This window comes from Bos javanicus, chromosome 19 (assembly GCF_032452875.1).
Source record: "Bos javanicus breed banteng chromosome 19, ARS-OSU_banteng_1.0, whole genome shotgun sequence".
Taxonomy (NCBI): Eukaryota; Metazoa; Chordata; class Mammalia; order Artiodactyla; family Bovidae; genus Bos; species Bos javanicus.
Genome location: NC_083886.1, coordinates 62,476,897 through 62,497,950, shown reverse-complemented (window position 1 = coordinate 62,497,950; position 21,054 = coordinate 62,476,897). Strand labels below are relative to the sequence as shown.

At 41.7% G+C, this 21,054-nt stretch overlaps 1 long non-coding RNA gene across 1 annotated transcript; it reads right to left on the bottom strand.

Moving 5' to 3' along the window:
- Positions 1-9,589: 9,589 nt before the first annotated feature.
- Positions 9,590-20,155, bottom strand: LOC133232961 (uncharacterized). The gene is made up of 3 exons (XR_009731541.1): positions 19,961-20,155; positions 15,314-15,357; positions 9,590-10,777 (listed from the first exon to the last, which is right to left on the bottom strand). It is a non-coding gene; the product is annotated as an uncharacterized LOC133232961 (long non-coding RNA).
- Between the last annotated feature and the right edge of the window lie 899 nt (positions 20,156-21,054).

Here is a 21,054-nt window from a genome sequence, read left to right as displayed (position 1 = left end):
TAAAGAATGCTGTCTTATCTCTGTCTCTCTGATGACTTGCCCGGTGCTCAGATATGATGATGACTTAGTTCATGTTACTTGGATGAATGGGATGAGCAGGGTGAAGGAGCTGAGTGAAGATAAGGCACTGATGTTACGCTCATTCATGCCTGACTTTCTGCGACCCGGTGGACTACATCCCCCCAGGCCCCTCTGTCCATGAGATTCTCCAGGCAGGAACACTGGAGTCGGTTGCCATCTCCTCCTCCAGGGGACCTTCCCGACCCAGGGATCAAACCCAAGTCTCTTGCATTAGGAATTGCGAATTCTTTATCACTGAGCCCCCGGCAAGCCCAAAGTCTGCTTAACTCTCCATAGTCTCTATTTTTATTAGATTTTTTTTTCTTGAGAATACATATTATAGGAGAAATTTGTAAAAGCAAGAAGGTGATTAATAATCCAAACCAACTGAAATGATGATGCAGCGCCATTTGTGCTGCTGTGGGGAGACCAAAAATTTCAAATGCCAATGGTCTCGCCTGATTGCACGGGAAAATTAAAACCAAACCTTAGATATTTGGAAATGGTTTGATTAGAGACAGGTGAGAGTGTTTGGTTATTCTCCATGCTTTGTGGCTTTCAGGTCAAGTCTGATGGTCAGGGCGTGTTCAGACGGCATATTTCAGGACGCTGTGAGGGCCAAGTCTGTGCTTCATCTGAGCGGAGACATGGCTTCAGACGTTGGGAATGAAGTGTAAGGTCATACAGTGTGCTGTCCAAGTGCAAAGATGCTAATTTGATTATGGATTCCCGACAGTTCCGCGGGTTCACTTCATTTTGCTCGGCCGCAAGACAGACAATTGAAATGATGAGTCTTTCATTACGTTTGCGTTACCTATCTCTCCCTTTTTTTGCTGGCTAGAAGGCTGACTTTCATTCCATACCATTTCCTCAGTTTGTGTAATAAGTTTAAAATATTTTACAGGTTCTTTTCCCATACAGGGTGTAACAGAATATTGAGGAGAATGCCTGTTGCCTGTCTATTTTGTACATAGTTATGTGTGTGTACGCATGTGACCGAACCACTTTCTGCATACCTGAAACTAACACAACACTGTAAGTCAGCTGCATATAAAATAAAATAAAATATAAAATAAAAATTAAATTAAGAAAATTTAGGATACAGTACACTTTAAAATTGTATGTAGTTGCACAGTTCTTTAGACACAAGCTACCTAGTCTACAATTTCCATCAAAATAAAATGAAACTAGAAACCCTTCGAAAGCAAATGAGTTTCGTTGCTGCGGTGGCTGTGGGGTTGAAGAAAGCCACAGGGTCTCTGAAAGGAACACAGACTTTTAAGATTTTTTTTGTGTGTGTGGACCATTTTCTGTTTTGGCTTTTTGGTCAGGAGGCATGGGGAATCTTAGTTCCCTGACCAGGGATTGAACCCTCGCTCCCTGCCTTGAAGGTCAAACTCTCAATCACTGCACCATCAGGGAAGTCCCTGGATGCACACTTTTAATGCAGACAGGCCTCTGGGAAATAGAGTTTGCAGGTTACATTCACTCTTATCTCAGAAGTTTCTTGGGCTTTCCAACAAAGCCTTTGGTTGTTACTTTCCTTAGATATCAGAGAAGGCAATTGGATATGCTTAAGTCTTCATCATCACCTACGTGTTTCTTCAGTTAGATCCATGAACATAAGGAGAGTTGATTTCTTCCACGTTAATAGAACTCATCATGATACTCAACACATTGGGATGCCCCCACTTGTTTTCATTCTGCTTAAAATCCAACTTTCTTTGGAATAATTCAGTCCACGATGGAAAGGTGATACTCGTTTGAACACTTCTCAGAAGCTGGTCAGAAGGAATACCATGGGAGTTTAGGGGTGAGCTCTTTAGGTTTTGTTGGATCTCCTCCACTCAGTCTACTAGTCTGTGACCGGAGACTTTCTCTGAGACTTTCGTGAGCCACGGGCTTTTGCTTGTGATGACCTCATGGTCAAGTCTTCGAGATTCAGAGTGAACCCAGTGAAGGGGAGTATCCATAGCCTCCCTTTCCATTCCCACCCGTTCTCCTTGATTTGTTTACACTCTTGTGATTACTGTCATTTGATTGTCCAGCTACATCCCCTGACAACTATTCATGTTGCAACGCTTATGAAGAGAACGGGAAAGGAACAGGGTGTACTCAGTTCTGTCTGCAGTCAGGACTATAATCTTGCGGCCGCCTTAGGAGACTATGGCAGAGGCCTGAGACACGCTTCTGAGTGTGGCCGGGGGCTGATGTTTAGATGGGAAAATATCTTCAAATTTCGCCGACATCCACCATTCACCTTTTTTAAAAAACTATTAAGTTGGAGAAGAGGTAGTTGGCAGATGCAGAAAAAAATTAACTTCACATTTAATCATGCTTTGAGACTGTTCACCAGACCAAAACATGAGATTAGCTTAAAAAAATTTTTTTTTATTGTAGTATAGTTGCTTTACAACTTCGTGTTAGTCTCTGCTGTACGGCAAAGTGAATCAGCATCTTTTAAAAGTTAAGCATATGTAAGAACCATCTACTGCTGTGCTAGAGATTTGAAAATGACTTGATGAGTCAATAGAGGTGACTGACATGACTGTGCATGCGTGCTAAATCCCTTCAGTCATGTCTGACTCTTTGTGACCCTACTTACTGTAGTCCGTCATGCTCCTCTGTCCTTGGGGTTCTCCAGGCAAGAACACTGCAGTGGGTTGCCAGGCTGTCCTCCAGGGAATCTTCCTGACCCCGGGATCAAACCCACATCTCATCTCCTGCATTGGCAGGCGGGTTCTTTGCCACTAGCACCACCTGGAAAGCCCTGAATAACATGGCTATTGAATATTTAAGCAAAGTTTTCATAGTGATATCTGAGTTCAGTGATTAAAAAAATAAGGTGAAGGAACATTGATTTCAGCACTAGAGACCTGTCTTCATGGATGGTTTTGATGTGATATTTCTAGGACACAGCTAATAATTTTATATTTTGATACCCCTTCTCTATTCTGAGTCTCAGTTAATTTACTGATGTTTATAAGGAACTAGGTTGACAGGGAGCAGTAAAGGATGAATGCCATGTGTCCCGCTGGGAAGACAAACATCAGATATATTCTGAGCCATTTTCATGCCTTAAGCTGACATAAAAGCCTTTACGTAAAGAGACTTTGTGCATGTGTGCATGCTAAGTTGCTTCAGTCATGTCTGACTCTTTGTGACCATATATACTGTAGCACATCAGGCCCCTCTGTCCATGGGATTATCCATACAAGAATACTGGTCTGGGTTGCCATGCCCTCCTCCTGACCCAGGGATCAAACCTGCCTCTCTTACATCTCCTGCTTTGACAGGCAGGTTCTTTACCACTAGCGCCAGCTTGGAAGCCCAAAGGGGCTTTGTATCATGTTTGAAATGTGTCTGCTGCTTATGGTAAGATGTGCTCATTCATAGAAGCATTGGGAGGCCCAGGAAGTCTTGATTCAATTAAGGCTGATGGACATCAGGCTTCTGAAGTGAAAAGCTGGTCATCCTGCCTGGGATATTTCATTCTCATACTCTTTATGAAGTCAGGGTTTCCAAGAAACATCTCCTCTTGCAGTCCGTTTCTGCCTTCTCATCTGGCTCCCAGAGTGAGCCGTTCCACACAGTGACAGTCCCACTTATCCACTGCACCCGAGCCATCTTTTAGGCATCCTTTCAAAGGAGTGACACACCAGCTCAGAGACGCCAGATCAGAAACACATCCGTGCTGTGTTTCCCATCATTTCTGAACGCACCCATTCCGAGTGGACCACAGGAGTGCAGGAGAGACGTGCATGAGAATTTCTTTTCTCCCTGGAAGCGCAGTGCCTACACACGTTCCCACAGAGATATTGGGCATTCCTCCAGGGATTTGTGGAATAACTTGCCCTTTCTGCACTTTCCCTGAAGTGAAAGGAAAACAGTAGCCTCATTCTCGTACATTCTGCCTGCAGATACCATATCAAGGGAGGGAACCCAAAGGCCTTTGGAAGGTCCTGCACTGCTGGAGGTGGGTCGTGGGTGGACCCCATCATGCCTCTTTCAAAACTTTACCAAAGGAACTTAGGAAGCTCAGCAATTTTTTTTTTTTAGTGCCTGCATTTGCAATTTATTTATATTCTTTCTCTTCTTCAATTGCCCACCATGGTTTCAGTACAACATTTTCTTGGTAGCCTTCTTCTGCAAAGACCCGATCCAAGTTCCTCCATGCGAGGGAATCTGAATGACAGGTTAATCCTTTTGTTAATGGCAAATAGTTAAACCTGGAAAGTCATTTGCATGTCTTCCTATATGTAGTATATCAACGCTCCTGAAATCTCCATAGTTCAGTTCAGTTCAGTCGCTCAGTCGTGTCCGACTCTTTTCGACCCCATGAAGCGCAGCACGCCAGGCCTCCCTGTCCATCACCAACTCCCGGAGTTCACTCAGACTCATGTCCATCGAGTCAGTGATGCCATCCAGCCATCTCATCCTCTGTCATCCCCTTCTCCTCCTGCGCCCAATCCTTCCCAGCATCAGAGTCTTTTCCAATGAGTCAACTCTTCGCATTAGGTGGCCAAAGTACTGGAGTTTCAGCTTTAGCATCATTCCTTCCAAAGAAATCCCAGGGCTGATCTCCTTCAGAATGGACTGGTTAGATCTCTTTGCAGTCCAAGGGACTCTCAAGAGTCTTCTCCAACACCACAGTTCAAAAGAATCAATTCTTCGGCGCTCAGCCTTCTTCACAGTCCAACTCTCACATCCATACATGACCACAGGAAAAACCATAGCCTTGACTAGATGGACCTTTGTTGGCAAAGTAATGTCTCTGCTTTTGAATATGCTATCTAGGTTGGTCATAATTTTCCTTCCAAGGAGTAAGCATCTTTTAATTTCATAGCTGCAGTCACCATCGAGGGGGGAAAAAACAAGTGAATTTTATCTTAAAGTTGTGATTTTTTTTGAGTTTATTTAAAGTGTCTGTGTGTGCATGCTAACTTGCTTCAGTCATGTCCAACTCTTTGCAACCTTGTGGACTGTAGCCTGCCAGGATCCTCTGTCCCTGGGATTTTCCAGGCAAAAATACTGGAATGGGTTGCCATGTCCTCCTCCAGGGGATCTTCCCAATCCAGGGATCGAATTGGTGTCTTCTTTGTCTCCTGCACTGCAAAAGAATTCTTTTCCACTGGTGCCACCTGGGAAGTTCACTGAAAAGTAGAGTGCATTGTAAGTGTTTGGATCTCACAGGCAACCCATGGTCCTACACAATGTGACTAATACTATTGAAAGCACCATGCTAAGGTTTCGCAAGAGTTTTTCTTCCCAAAACACTTAAAGAATTCTGAAACAATGTCAACAGGGTCGGGTGAGTTGGTGGACATTTTCTGTTATTTAATTTATTTTAAAGTAGTTCAAGAACTGGGTGGCTTTACGCTTCTAAAGCATCCTTCAGCCGAGAACACCAAAATATCCACACAGGTCCTTTACGGGACCTGCTGCTGCATAAAACCCAACTCTGAGTCATCTGTGGGAAACTGAACTTTCTCTGGGAGTCCACCAACGTCTCATTTCTGTATATGGATACGTTAGAAAGGATAAATAGATTTAGTTCTTATTTCATCTTGTTTCATTATTTTCCACACTTCCTAAATTCCTGCAATCCAAGTACCATACTTCTGAATCTGTTTGTTTTGTTCTTATCTTCTTCAGTAGCTGAGGGTGTATTTTTTACTCTAAGAGATTTTCACACATTTTTTTTTCCATGTGCAGGATTTACTGATTTTTTTTTTTTTTTAACTGGCAGCCTGCCGGCTCTGTGCCAAGACTGCTGCTGGGCACAGCTGAATCTGAGCAGTCTGACTCACTATTGGAGGATGGCTTTTCTGTTGACTTTTCTCCTACCAACCTTTGAGTATATATGAAAAGGAAAATCGGTACATAACGTTTTCTTTGCCTTATTCAGTAATTAGCTTCCAGCTCCTTACATACTATCATCAGTTGGTCACAGAGAAATCTCACTTCTACCAAGGTCATAGTTATTTTATAGAAAAAAACTGATTGTTTGCTTTGGGCTGTGCTGCAAGACTTGTGGGATCTTGGTTCCCTGACCAGGGATTAAATGCAGGCCACAGCAGTGAAAGCACCAAGTTCTAACCACTGGACCATCAGAGAATTCCCAGAAAACTCCCAAGAAATACAGATTGTTATCAACTCTGTCCCTAAGTGTATTCTCTTCCCCTATAAGGTAGTTTATGAAAATCACTTAGAATTAGTAACTGGAACATAAATTCAGATGTGGCCAACATTATTGAATCTGTGTGGTCTTATTGGGGGCTTCCCTGGTGGCTTAGTAGGAGAGAACCCACTTGCCACTGCAGGAAGCTTGGGCTTGATCCCCTGGAGAAGAAAATGGCAGGCGACTCCAGTATTCATGCCTGGGAAATCCCATGGACAGAGGAGCCTGGAGGACGAACTGAGAGAGTAGCATTGAAACATATACATTACCATATGGAAAATAGATAGCCAGTGAAACTTGCTGTGTGGGGCAGGGAGCTCAAATCCAGTGCTCTGTGATAAGCTAGACGGGTGGGATGGGGAGGGAGGTGGGAGGGAGGCTCAAGAGGGAGTGGACATGTGTATACCTATGGCTGATTTATGCTGATGTATGGCAGAAGCCAACACAATATTGTAAAGCAATTATCCTCCAATTAATAAATTTTTTTAAAGGTCAGACATGACTTAGCAACTGATCGTATGGGATTCTTCAGTGCTTTTTACTCAGTAATCTATAGTATGTGTCAGGGCTTCCCTGGTGACTCAAATAGTAAAGAATCTGCCTGCAATGCAGGAGACCCTGGTTCAGAACCTGGGTTGGGAAGATCCCCTGGAGAAGGAAATGGCAACCCACTCCAGTATTCTTGTCTGGAGAATCTCATGGACAGAGGAGCCTGGCGGGCTACAGTTCATGGGGTCACAAAGAGCCGGACACGACTGAGTGACTTACACTTTTCATGTGTCAGGTGAATCCCTATTATGTTCATTTTTTTATGACCAAAGGTCACTCCTCCTTTGAAATACTGAACACTTGATTTAGTGATTTCTCCTGTTTTTGATTTCAAGTCAGTGGGACCTCTGGTGACTGAAGCTCTACTGGCCATTTACCATGAGGTGTCACAGTGATTTGTATCCATGTTTTATTTTCTTAATAAATTAGAATCTTCCAATCCATGAACACGGTATATTTCTCCATCTATTAGTGTCCTCTTTGATTTCTTTCACCAGTGTTTTATAGTTTTCTATATATAGGTCTTTAGTTTCTTTAGGTAGATATATTCCTAAGTATTTTATTCTTTTCGTTGCAATGGTGAATGGAATTGTTTCCTTAATTTCTCTTTCTGTTTTCTCATTATTAGTGTATAGGAATGCAAGGGATTTCTGTGTGTTGATTTTATATCCTGCAACTTTACTATAATCATTGATTAGTTCTAGTAATTTTCTGGTGGAGTCTTTAGGGTTTTCTATGTAGAGGATCATGTCATCTGCAAATAGTGAGAGTTTTACTTCTTCTTTTCCAATTTGGATTCCTTTTATTTCTTTTTCTGCTCTGATTGCTGTAGCCAAAACTTCCAAAACTATGTTGAATAGTAATGGTGAAAGTGGGCACCCTTGTCTTGTTCCTGACTTTAGAGGAAATGCTTTCAATTTTTCACCATTGAGGATAATGTTTGCTGTGGGTTTGTCATATATAGCTTTTATTATGTTGAGGTATGTTCCTTCTATTCCTGCTTTCTGGAGAGTTTTTATCATAAATGGGTGTTGAATTTTGTCAAAGGCTTTCTCTGCATCTATTGAGATAATCATATGGTTTTTGTTTTTCAATTTGTTAATGTGGTGTATTACATTGATTGATTTGCGGATATTGAAGAATCCTTGCGTCCCTGGGATAAAGCCCACTTGGTCATGGTGTATGATCTTTTTAATGTGTTGTTGGATTCTGATTGCTAGAATTTTGTTTAGGATTTTTGCATCTATGTTCATCAGTGATATTGGCCTGTAGTTTTCTTTTTTTGTGGGATCTTTGTCAGGTTTTGGTATTAGGGTGATGGTGGCCTCATAGAATGAGGATTGGATTGGAAGAATCAATATAGTGAAAATGAGTATACTACCCAAAGCAATTTATAGATTCAATGCAATCCCTATCAAGCTACCAACAGTATTCTTCACAGAGCTAGAACAAATAATTTCACAATTTGTATGGAAATACAAAAAACCTCGAATAGCCAAAGCGATCTTGAGAAAGAAGAATGGAACTGGAGGAATCAACCTACCTGACTTCAGGCTCTACTACAAAGCCACAGTTATCAAGACAGTATGGTACTGGCACAAAGACAGAAATATAGATCAATGGAACAAAATAGAAAGCCCAGAGATAAATCCACGCACATATGGACAGCTTATCTTTGACAAAGGAGGCAAGAATATACAGTGGATTAAAGACAATCTCTTTAACAAGTGGTGCTGGGAAATCTGGTCAACCACTTGTAAAAGAATGAAACTAGAACACTTTGTAACACCATATACAAAAATAAACTCAAAATGGATTAAAGATCTCAACGTAAGACCAGAAACTATAAAACTCCTAGAGGAGAACATAGGCAAAACACTCTCTGACATACATCACAGCAGGATCCTCTATGACCCACCTCCCTGAATATTGGAAATCAAAGCAAAAATAAACAAATGGGACCTAATTAAACTTAAAAGCTTCTGCACATCAAAGGAAACTATTAGCAAGGTGAAAAGACAGCCTTCAGAATGGGAGAAAATAATAGCAAATGAAGCAACCGACAAACAACTAATCTCAAAAATATACAAGCAACTCCTACAGCTCAACTCCAGAAAAATAAATGACCCAATCAAAAAATGGGCCAAAGATCTAAATAGACATTTCTCCAAAGAAGACATACAGATGGCTAACAAACACATGAAAAGATGCTCAACATCACTCCTTATCAGAGAAATGCAAATCAAAACCACTATGAGGTACCATTTCACGCCAGTCAGAATGGCTGCGATCCAAAAGTCTACAAATAATAAATGCTGGAGAGGGTGTGGAGAAAAGGGAACCCTCTTACACTGTTGGTGGGAATGCAAACTAGTACAGCCACTATGGAGAACAGTGTGGAGATTCCTTAAAAAACTGGAAATAGAACTGCCTTATGATCCAGCAATCCCACTGCTTGGCATACACACTGAGGAAACCAGAAGGGAAAGAGACACATGTACCCCAATGTTCATCGCAGCACTGTTTATAATAGCCAGGACATGGAAGCAACCTAGATGTCCATCAGCAGATGAATGGATAAGAAAGCAGTGGTACATATACACAATGGAGTATTACTCAGCCATTAAAAAGAATACATTTGAATCAGTTCTAATGAGGTGGATGAAACTGGAGCCTATTATACAGAGTGAAGTAAGCCAGAAGGAAAAACATAAATACAGTATACTAACGCATATATATGGAATTTAGAAAGATGGTAACAATAACCCTGTATACGAGACAGCAAAAAGAAAAAAAAAATAATAAATTAGAATCTGCCTTCATACCCGTCTTCTCTCCCCAGTGTTATTGGTAATAACAGCTAATGTGTACAGGACAGCCTCTGTGGGGCTTGCTTCTGTTTATATCACTAATCTCATTTCATCCTCATACAAACCCTAATGAGACAGCATCAGTGTCCTTGTTTCCTTGATGAGGATATAGAAGCCTTGGGAAGTTCGCTGAGGTCACACTCCTAGCTAGTTGTAGATCGAGGATTGGATTCAAGGCAATTTCAGTTGCTGTGGCTTTATCATTAACCACTTGATCATTATTGCCAACCTAGAGCCAGGTCAGACTGAACGCATGAAACCTCAGATATGTGCATGCTTAGTCGCTCAGTTGTGTCCGACTCTCTGTGACCCCATGGACTGCAGCCTGCCAGGCTCCTCTGTCCATGGGATTCTCCAGGCAAGAACACTGGAGTGGGTTGCCATTCCCTCCTCCAGGGGATCTTCCTGACCCAGGGATCAAACCCACATATCCTGCATTGGCAGGTGGTTCCTTTACCACTCTGCCACCTGGGAAACCCCTCTGACTCCACATCTTTCCATTTCCCCTCTTTTGATTGCTCATCCGTCGGTAGGTTTTGTGAGGAACAGGTTGGACGCAGAGTGAGCTGGGCGCTGCTTTGATGCCCAGAGCCAGCAAGACTGCTCACCGCTGGCTGTCTGGGGGGACCGGGAGCTCCTCCAAGGAAGCACAGCCTTGCAGCTTTTCTGCCATCACAGAAAACTCCAGTGTGGGCTTAGTCCTCAGACTTCGTACTTTTAGTTGCCTTTGAAGCCGCGTTTTATTTTTTTTTTCCTCTGCATACATTTTAGTGTGTCCTTTTAGCAAATTATATTTCATTAAAGAATGTTTTTACCTTCTTTCTTTTAAATGGGGAGGAGGAGGAGACGGCCTTGAAAATGACAGCTGCCCAGAGAACGCACTCCTGCCCTGCATGTCAGCGTGCGTAACGGGCGTGCGTAGCCTGCGTGCGTAACGGGAGTGCGTTGCGTGCGTGCGTAACGTGCTTGCGCCCGCACCTTTGTCTCCACGTCTGCCCCGAAACACGAGGGCGCGGGTCGTATGTGCTCCGGACAGAGGTCCGTCTTTAGCTCGTCTACAGTAAGACTTATATTTTCTTTCCTGTGTGTTTCAAGACTACACTTTGCCCTTCAGCACCTAAAAAATAGAAACATAAAATAATAATCATAATAAGGAATCATGTTTGCTGCCAGGGCTTCCCACATAGCTTGCCCTTCTTGGTGGTCAGTATGGGGAAGTGAACCTCTTTTTCCTCAGCCCAGTCACCCTCAGAGGATGTTGGCAACGAGCCAGTGTAACCACGGGGAAAGCAAGACTTATGACAAAGCTAAAAGCTGAAAATAGAATCCATTTCCTAGCAGTGTGTTCTTTTTTTTTTTTTTTTTTTTTTTTTAGCAGTGTGTTCTATAGAATGTTTTTCATCTGTTTTTTATCACGTGATCGCTCCATCACATGGGCTAATCTGGTATCGCAAACATCAAGGGAATTTCCAAGATGCTTTTAGCAAACGGAATTGTAATGTTTGAATATGAAAAACTTAACTGTGTTTGAGAAGTTAAGATATTTTCAGCTACTCCTTGGGGCAGCTGTAGGGCTGCTTGTATTTGCCTCTCAAGCTTTATGCATTATGTTCTCTTAGCTGAGTTCCTGGGCTTCCTGAAGGTCTGAGTTCTAACCACTTCCTCTTAATATGTTCATGAACACCCCTGCCCCCATTTTGCATAGTTTTATGGAATTAACAGAACTCCCAAAGACTCTAGGGGTTTGCCATAGACTGTGTTGTTCCAGGTCATTTATCTAAATGCAATCTAAATGAGCAGTGTTAAGACAATGATCTGAGACTAGAAAACAAACTCGTGGCTACCAAAGAGGGGAGGGTAAATTAGGGGTATGAGATTAACAGGCACATAGTACTACAGATAAAGCAGATAAATAGCAAAGACCTACATTATAGCCCAAGGAATTACAAGTGTTACCATAATTTATAATGGAGTTCAGTTCAGTTCAGTTCATTCAGTCATGTCTAACTCTTTGTGACCCCATGGACTACACAGCATGCCAGACCTCCCTGTCTATCACCAACTCCTGGAGTTTACTCATCAGACTCATGTCCATTGAGTCGGTGATGCCATCCAACCATCTCATCCTCTGTTGTCCCCCTCTCCTCCTGCCTTCAATTTTCGCACCGTCTGGGTCTTTTCAAATGAGTTATCTCTTCACAACAGGTGGCAAAATATTGCAGTTTCAGCTTCAGCATATTCAGGACTGATTTCCTTTAGGATGGACTGGTTGGATCTCCTTGTAGTCCAAGGGATTCCCAAGAGTCTTCAACAACACTGTTCAAAAGCATCAATTCTTCGGCACTAAGCTTTCTTTATGGTCCAACTCTCACATCCATACATGACTACTGGAGAAACCATAGCCTTGACTAGATGGTCCTTTGTTGGCAAAGTAATGTCTCTGCTTTTGAATATGCTGTCTAGGTTGGTCATAACTTTTCTTCCAAGGAGTAAGTGTCTTTTAATTTCATGGCTGCAGTCACCATCTGCAGTGATTTTGGAGCCCAAAAATAAAGTCTGCCACTGTTTCCCCATCTATTTGCCATGAAATGATGGGGCTGGATGCCATGATCTTAGTTTTCTGAATGTTGAGTTTTAAGCCAACTTTTCCACTCTCCTCTTTCCCCTTCATTAAGAGGTTTTTTAGTTCCTCTTGGCTTTCTGCCATAAGGATGGTATCATCTGCATATCTGAGGTTATTGATATTTCTCCCACAATCTTGATTCCAGCTTGTTATAACGGAGTATAATCTGCAAAAATACTGAATCACTATGCTCTACACCCGAAACAAATGTGTGCATGCAGTTGCTCATTTATGTCCGACTGTTTGCGACCCCATGGGGTGTAGCCTACCAGGCTCCTCTGTCCATGGGATTCTCCAGGCAAGAATACTGGAGTGCATTGCCATGTCTTCTTCCATGGGATCTTCCCACACAGGAATCAAATCCAAGTCTCTTGTGTCTTCTGCCACTGGCAGGTGGGTTCTTTACCCACTGAGCCATCTGGGAAGCCCACTTTGGAGTATATGACTACCTTATTTATAGTTGAGTCTCACTTAGCTGACTCCTGTTCTTTCACAGCTCTCCACTAGCCTTGGGTAAAGATGGATAGATTTAGGATTTGATGTAGTTTCTATCATCAGTGAGTTCACAAATTGGAGACAGGGAGATAGATATGTGAACACATTACTATAAACATGAAAAAAGGTGGAATAGAATATTGTGTGGAGGCGGGTAGGATGAGGGGGAGGGGCACATCTTCCAGAGAAAAGTAACAGGGTGTACAGAGATACCCAAAGGAATAGGAATGAAATGGAACATGGAGGGTGGAAGGCATGATCCTGGAGAGATGGAGAGAGGGTCCAGGTGATCTCAGAGCATCTTTTGTTGTTGTTGTTGTTGTGTTGCTAAGTTGTGTCTGACTGTAACCCCTGGACCGCAGCATGCCAGGACAGCTCTACTCTCTCCCACAGTTTGATCAGATTCATGCCCATTGTGTCAGTGATGCCATCCAACCATCTCATCCTCTGCTGTCTCCTTTTCGTTTTGCCTTCAGTCTTTCCCAGCATCAGGCTTTTTTCACATGAGTTGGCTCTTCATATCAGTTGGCCAAAGTATTGAACTTCAGCATCAGTCCTTCCAATGAATATTCAGGGTTGATTTCCTTTAGGATTGACTGGTTGTTCTCTTTGCAATTCATGGGACTCTCAAGAGTCTTCTCCAGCACCACAGTTAGAAAGCATCAATTCTTCGGTGCTCAGCCTCCTCTATGGTCCTACTCTCACATCTGTACGTGACTACTGTAAAAACCATAGCTTTGACTATATGGTCCTGGTGGATAACCTGTCTTGGGCCTTATTAGAGATGAACTTGCAGGATTTCAGCCATCAAGAAATATCTAATCTACCCAAGTAGACAGGAATAAAGCATTTTTACTATTGATGTGGGAGCCTGAGGGAGCATTCATTCAGTTTGGGGAACCACATAAAGATCCCTGGGGGGAGCTGCCTTCCCACTGGGTGCGGACTCGGCAGCTGGCCCATTGTACAGCAAAGTACTAGAAACTCAAGTTGCTCTTTGAGTTCCACCAACTGTATTGTATTAGGATCTATGGAAAACAAAGTCCTCATGTTTATCGTACTGGTTTGAGGGGATCTGGCTTTTTGCCCTTGTTATGAATTGTCCAGACTTGGATGTGTTATGTTTCCTAAACTATTCTAAGAGTGGTTGGTGTTATGTAAGTGGAGATTTTTGAATCATCTAAGGCAACTTGAAAATTCTGCATATTTGTAAAAAATCAGCCCATTCCTAGACATCATGTTTATTTCTCAAGTGGTGGCACTATTTTTAGAAATAAAGGACTTCAAAACCTTCATCCACATTTTTCATCCATTACACAATGTGTTCCTTAAACATATGCAAAACAATGACATGGAGAAATCTTGAGATTGGGGGAGGGGAGGGGAACAGCAGCTCGATTTGAAAGTTTGCTAACACATATTATGATTTATTATTTAACAGTTGGCTCCATTTGGCATCTGGAGATTTTCTCAAATGCAAGCTCATGTAGTGTATTAAGACTTATTTGTGTATTAAGACTTATTTGTGTATTAAGCAAGCATCTTTGGTTGAAATGTGGCTAGCATATTTGACTGAATAAAAAATGAGATGACACAGGTCAGTGATTGATAATATTTAGGGAAATATTTACAAACATACATAATATTTTGTTGATTCTCCAGGCTTTTCTGTGCCTATTCCCATCTGTATTTTTTTTTTAATGAAGAATAATTCAAAATAATTACCCAGATGTCTTTTCTTTTCTTACGATTCAGCATGGACAATATTTGTAATATTTCCGTACATGGTCAAATGTGGAAACCTCATTGGGCCAGTGTTAACCACTTTCTCCTCCCACCCTATTTTGGTTAATTTGTCTGTGAATGCATTTTTTTTTTCGAATGTATCATTTGATCCCTCCCCTATCAAGTGTAGAGACTTCCAGATTCTTGTCTCTTAAATGGATGTGTTGCTGAATGCACCGTTCATTATGGAATAAATGTAGGATGTTTGTGGGGGTGAACTCAACAACTTCTGGATAAAATTTGAAGCACCTGTAGAATCTAAGATTAGAAGAGCTTCTGAAGATAATAATGGTTCAGGCATGCTGAGGACTGTGGTTGAATTTTCATCATTTACACATAGTGCATTTGTATACCTTCCTTAGGAATTCCTCCTTTTGTTTGTGATTGAATGAAATGAATTTACTGATATATGTGATGGCACAGTATGTCAAATAGTGAGAGGCATTAACTGGTCTCTTCTGAGACCTGATCTCGGCTCTTTTGGAGTCACGGAGACTAAAAGGTTACATGAGGTTAGGGCTCAAGTCACAGCCTCCTTGACTGGAGTTCGATGAATGCTTATCAAAGGCTCTTTCTCAGAAAAAACCAGAAAGAGTCATATTAATACTAGTAAGGGATTGAAGAGAGAAGTTGGAAAGGACTGGGAGAGTATATCTCCATGGCCTTTCAGGAAAGAGACACATTTTAACGGTAGAACTGCGGGTTTCGTGCGTAGGGCTGTTTCTTCAGCCTCTCCCAGCTCTTACTCACCAGTCGGCTTGCTCTTCATTTGGTTTCCTGAGCAGACTTCTCTCCTACAAAGAGAATGTGTTGAAGAGCCAACATGAATATCAGTCTGCTTGGCAGTCAAAGCCTCATAAATTATTCTGTTGGTTCTTTGACACAAATCATTCTCATGTGAGTTTGAGTTGCATAAGCTGGATTATTTTTCTTTGTGCCTGATTACCACTGGCAAAGCTTCTTATTAAATATCATCTCAAGATATATGAAAGCAAGAAGACCAAACCTCTGGAGTACAGAAGGATAATTGGACTATTTTCCCTAAGTACCCACCCATCCACCTCACCCCAATTATTAGAGTAGCATGGGCTAATTGTTTAAACCATTGTAGACATTCATGGTAGACATTGCAGAATATTATAGACAGGTTTAGGTATCTTTTCTTCTACTCTTTTTGATCTAAGCATAAGGTACAGGGTTACAATGAACATAAATATAGCTTACATTTATTGAAGGCTTATTCAAAGCACTGTGTAAGTGCCTGCTGTGCATCCATTCATTTTAATCCACAAAGCAATGTCACTATGTAGGTAGCATTATCATCTCATTTTGTAGAAGAGGATATAGAGGTACTGTGATTTTAACTAACCCATATCACAGAGTAAGTGATGGAGCTGTGGTGAATTAAGATGGTCTCATTTTATAGCATAAGTTCTTTTTTAAAAAATTTTACTTGAGTATAGTTGACTTACAATGTTGTGTTAGTCACAACATACAGCAAAGTGAGAAAGTTTTATCTCTCTCTCTCTCTCTCTCTCTCTCTCTCTCTCTCCAGTCTTTATAGGATTCTTTTCCCATGCAGGTCATCACAGAGTACTGAGTAGAATTCTTTGTGCTTTCAGTAGGTCCTTATTAGTGATCTATTTTACATACAGTAGTGTATGCGTGTCAATCCCAACCTCCCAGTTTATCCCTCCACCCCTTCCTAGTAATCGTACATTTGTTTTCTATATCCATGAGTCTGCTTCTGTTTTGTAAATAAGTTCATTTGTATCATTTTTAAAGATTCCACATAAAATCTATATCATATGATATTTGTCTTTGTTCGTATAGCATAAATTCTTAACCATCATTATGCTGTTAAGTGTTATTTATAATCTGCACACTGTTATTCTGAATTCACATAGTGCCTTCTCTACAGAATAGTAAAGTTTTAGAAACCTCAACTATCACCCAATTGCTTACGACTATGTAAGTCTCAGTTTGATTTTGTCTTGAGAAGCCTCAATGTTAAATTTGCTCGTCTATGTAATGACATGTCAGTACTTTCCTCCCAGTGATAGCAAAACTAGGCTGTTTAAGAATCAAATGTTGGACATGTCCATATGATGTCAAGGCTAAATGTTCTGTCCTGGGTCCCCTTTAATATTCTTAAATTATAACGTGTTATATTAAATCTTTGAAATTTGACACAAGAGATAAAGATCCAAACATTGTCTAACATCATTGCGTGGGTTGAAGATTAGTTCAGATTGTCCCAAGACAAGAGATGACAAAGGAAGTCATCTAATGAAAGATAGGATACCATGACTGCTTTCTCTTTCTGAAAGTGTTAATCAGAGTACAAATTGATGGACTGCATGTAATGGGCAAAATGCTCCCCATTCTGATCTATTTCTAACTGATGTAAATTTAAGCATTTCTTTGGTTCAACCCAAAAACCTGAACTGGTGGTCTCTTTTAAGTGGTGATCTAGGACATCTACATGCCTGTGGATGACTTTTGTCTTTCTTTTGTCAGAAAGACTGCATTTGTTTGAGTACCCAAAGATGTAAATAAATTAAACAAGCATGCAAAATTTGATAAAGTGTACGGCTCTAGAAACTTGATGCTACATGAAAAATTCAAAATTTTGGTTTGTCTTCTTTTTTAAAAAAAATCTGATTAATGAGCACTTAAGGAAGTAGGGATTTTCAGAGGTTATCAAGAGTTCACTAAGATTATTTTTTTTCAAGCATGTTACATTTTCTTTCCTTCCTCCCTCCCATGGTCTCTCCACTTTTTTTCAAGGAATACTATATTCATGGATTGAGCAAATGCTTTAACTTAAAGTACTTTGCTTACATAATTTTTTTTTTTGGCAAAGACCCTCGTGATATCAAGAGAATTATGCCAAAATAAGGTTGCAAAATGAATCGCTTCCAACTCTTTGGGGAGGGGCATGTGGAGGCAGTCAGTCCCAATATGCCTAATAGTATTACAGACTGTTAACTTACGCAGAAAGTTAGTAGCTTAATAATAATTTATAACAATTTGGTAATCATGCTGGAGGTTTTAGGTAACTACAGCAATGTGTAAAGAGTATGAAAATATGGTCAAGAAAAAATAGCTAATACTGAACTAAGCATTATAGGTGGAAAGTTAATACCTATAAGAAGAGGTGACAAATCCTTGTACTATCAGGAATATTGCACCTTTAATTTACTTCTAGGGACCATCCTTTTGCAAGTACATTGATTTCAAAATTTGAGTACATTCAGAGAAAGCTATGAAGGTTAGCAAGTGGTGATGGCTGGACACCTTTTTTTTTTTTTTTTTAATTTTTGGCCACATCACTCAGTTTGTGGGATCTTAGTTCCCTGACCAGGAATTGGACCTGGGCCCTTGGCGGTGAGAGTGCAGAGTTCCCATCACTGGACTGCCAGGGAATCCCCACAGTGCAGAGTGTTTAAATTTCCATGTGCATATAAATTAGCTGATTACCTTACTTAAGTTTTTAATTCTGATTCAGTAGGTCTGAGATGAGACCCAAGCGTCTTCATTTCTATGAGCTCCTAGGTGATGCTGACGTTCCTGGTGTGTAGACAATATTTTGAATACCATGGCTGTAGCAGAATGGCTGGACGGTGCTGGGGGTCCGTTCAAATGAAATGGTTTTATATTTATACTGGTTTATGTTTACCCTGTTGTGTGGGTTTTTCTCCTCACCTTGCTTGTTTGCTTGGGAGAGGACAAGGAGAAAACAGTAAGTAGGAGTTTAAGTCGGATATAGCAAACCCTGAGGAGAGGAATGGGTGCATATGGAAGAAAAGCAGCAAGTCCAGAGTACTCAAGGTCCCAATGAAGCTGAAAAGCTGTCATCACAGAAGCGGCTGGAAAAGCAAGTTGGAAGATGAGGAACTTATGAGTGAGGATTTTGAAAGTGAAAGAATTACAGATGATGACAAGATCCAGATGTAGCCCCAGAGGATCACGGCTGACATGGTGCTCAGGGTGGTGACGGTCTCACGGTTCTGTCACGCCCGGGAGGGTGATGAGGGCTGGGGGCTGCTCAGCTTCGGCATGTTCATGGCCGCGTACTGGGGGGCACTTAAGTGAAGGGCGCTTATCAGTCTCGAAGCTCTTGTGGACACTTATCTTTTGATCTCTTGGGATTTCTCTTGGGATTAATTCATTCACATGACAAATGGTTATCGAGTGTTCACTAGGAGTGAAACACTGTCTCTACGTGGCATGACGGATACCATTCTGAACCAGACGGGGCTTGCATTCTGGTGGGTTTGCGCCTTTGGAGTCCTGGTTTCCATGTGGATGATATGTCACAAAGGGTCACAGAATGATGTATGTGGGAAAAGAATCTAAGAAAGAGTGGGTGTATGTATCTATGTAACTGATTCACTTTGCTGTGCACCTGAAACTAACACAATATTGTAAATCAGGTATACTCCAGGAAAAGTTAGAAAAAGGAAGAAAAGATGCCCCAGAGGATCATAGACCCGCTCCCTCAAGCTTCCTCACCAAATTGGAAAAAAAAGAAGGAAAAAAAGAAAAGAGCAGAACAATAACAAAAATAAAATTAGAAAAATAAAAAAATAAACTGGAATACATAAAAAATGAAACACATACAAGATAACTGAGATGAAATTAGATCACCTCTAGAAAGTGAAGTCAGACTCAGCCATGTCTGACTCTTTGTGACCCCATGGACTGTAGCCTACCAGGTTCCCCCGTCCATGGGATTTTGCAGGCAAGAATACTGGAGTGCTTTGCCATTTCCTTCTTCAGGAGATCTTCCCGACCCAGGGACTGAACCCGTGTCTGCTGCATTGTAAGCAGATGCTCTACCGTCTGAGCCACCAGGGAAGTCCTCTACTATAGTTGTTAAAGATGGTACAGCTGAGCCTGCTTGCAGGGCAGGAGTAGAGATGTGGATGTGGAGAATGAATTTGTGGACACGGGTAAGAGGAGGGTGGAATGAAATTGAAGATTAGGATTGGCATGCACACACTGCTACATGGATCATAGCTCACAGGGGCTGCTGGGTAGCTCAGGGAGCCCACCCGGTGCTCGGTGATGACCAGGAGGGCCAGGATGGGGGATGGGAGGGAGAGCCAGGAGGGAGGGGCCTGTGTCTGCAGGTAGCTGATCCTCTGTGTTGTACAGCAGAAACTGACAGAGCATTTTAAAACAGTTACATTCCAATAAAAAAGAAGAAAAATGTCTGGCCCCAATTTTTTGTGGCATGAAACTTTGGCTTTAGTTTTCATTATGATTAGAGCGAACAAAATTAGTTTGTGTGAAAAACAGCAAAGAAAGTCACTTTGGTCAGCTTTGAGAAACTGATCTGCTTTTGTCAAAACCAAAGGAACCCTTTTATCCCATGTTGCTGAGAGTTACCTGAATGTGGAGGACAGGAACGGAGTGGAAGACCTGCAAATCACAAAAGGTGCCAACTGAAGATTACAGACGACGTGAGTTCTGAGAATGTAGAGCTGAGAGTGTCGCCTACCATTGCAAGAGAAACATGAAAAGGTCACTTATGCCTACCCATCATGCAGGTTTTCTGCCTTTAGTTACGGTGTGAGTGCATGCTAAGTCGCTTCAGTCATGTCTGGCTCTTTGTGACCTCATGGACTGCAGCCCTGCAGGCTCCTCTATCCATGGGCTTTTACAGGCAAGAATACAGAGTAGGCTGCCCTTCCCTCCTCCAGGGGATCCTCCTGACCCAGGGAGCGAACCCAGGTCTCCTGTATTGCAGGCGGATTCTTTACTGCTGAGCCACCAGGGAAGCCAACTAACCTAAGCTAAAGCCATAAAATAAATGAATTCATAATAAATATTTTCGTTTAATTTTCAGTCACTGTATCCAGGAAGGTCAGATAATTTAGCATCTCATGACCTGAGTTTGCTGACTGGTTGCTCCCTTGTTCTGTTACTGATTTTAGTATTTCTATCAATACAGTGATTTCTGTTCTGACTTTGTATTTTCCCCAGATCTGTCCTTGATGTGCTGTGAGCAAAAGCTGCTCACCTCAGCGATCAGGACTGCAGATCTGTTACATAAAAGGAAAGCTTCCTCTGTTCTTCTGATAAATGTGGATTTGGTTTTGGCATTCTGTCTGGGCACAGCTGTTCCTTTCGACTTTTGATAAATAGAAGACTGTGCTCTTTACCTTTGAAATCTGGCTACAGTATCACACCACACTCCCAAACATTCATTTTCCTCTAACATTTCTCGGAACATTTTGCCTGAAGCCTACTCTTGCCTTTCCTGGATCACTCCTGAGGCTGATCCTTTTTTTTTCTTTAGTTTGTCCTTATCAGTGAGAGCAGTGATGCTGATGTGAGTGGTGAAAAGAGGCTCAGCACCAGGCAGGTAGCACTGGAGTATGAGGATAAATTACAAGGGTGAGGAAGCCAGCTCGGGAAGACAGAATCTCTGGGCTCATAGTTCAGTCCAACCTTATGCGATAACAGATTTAGGAGTGTGC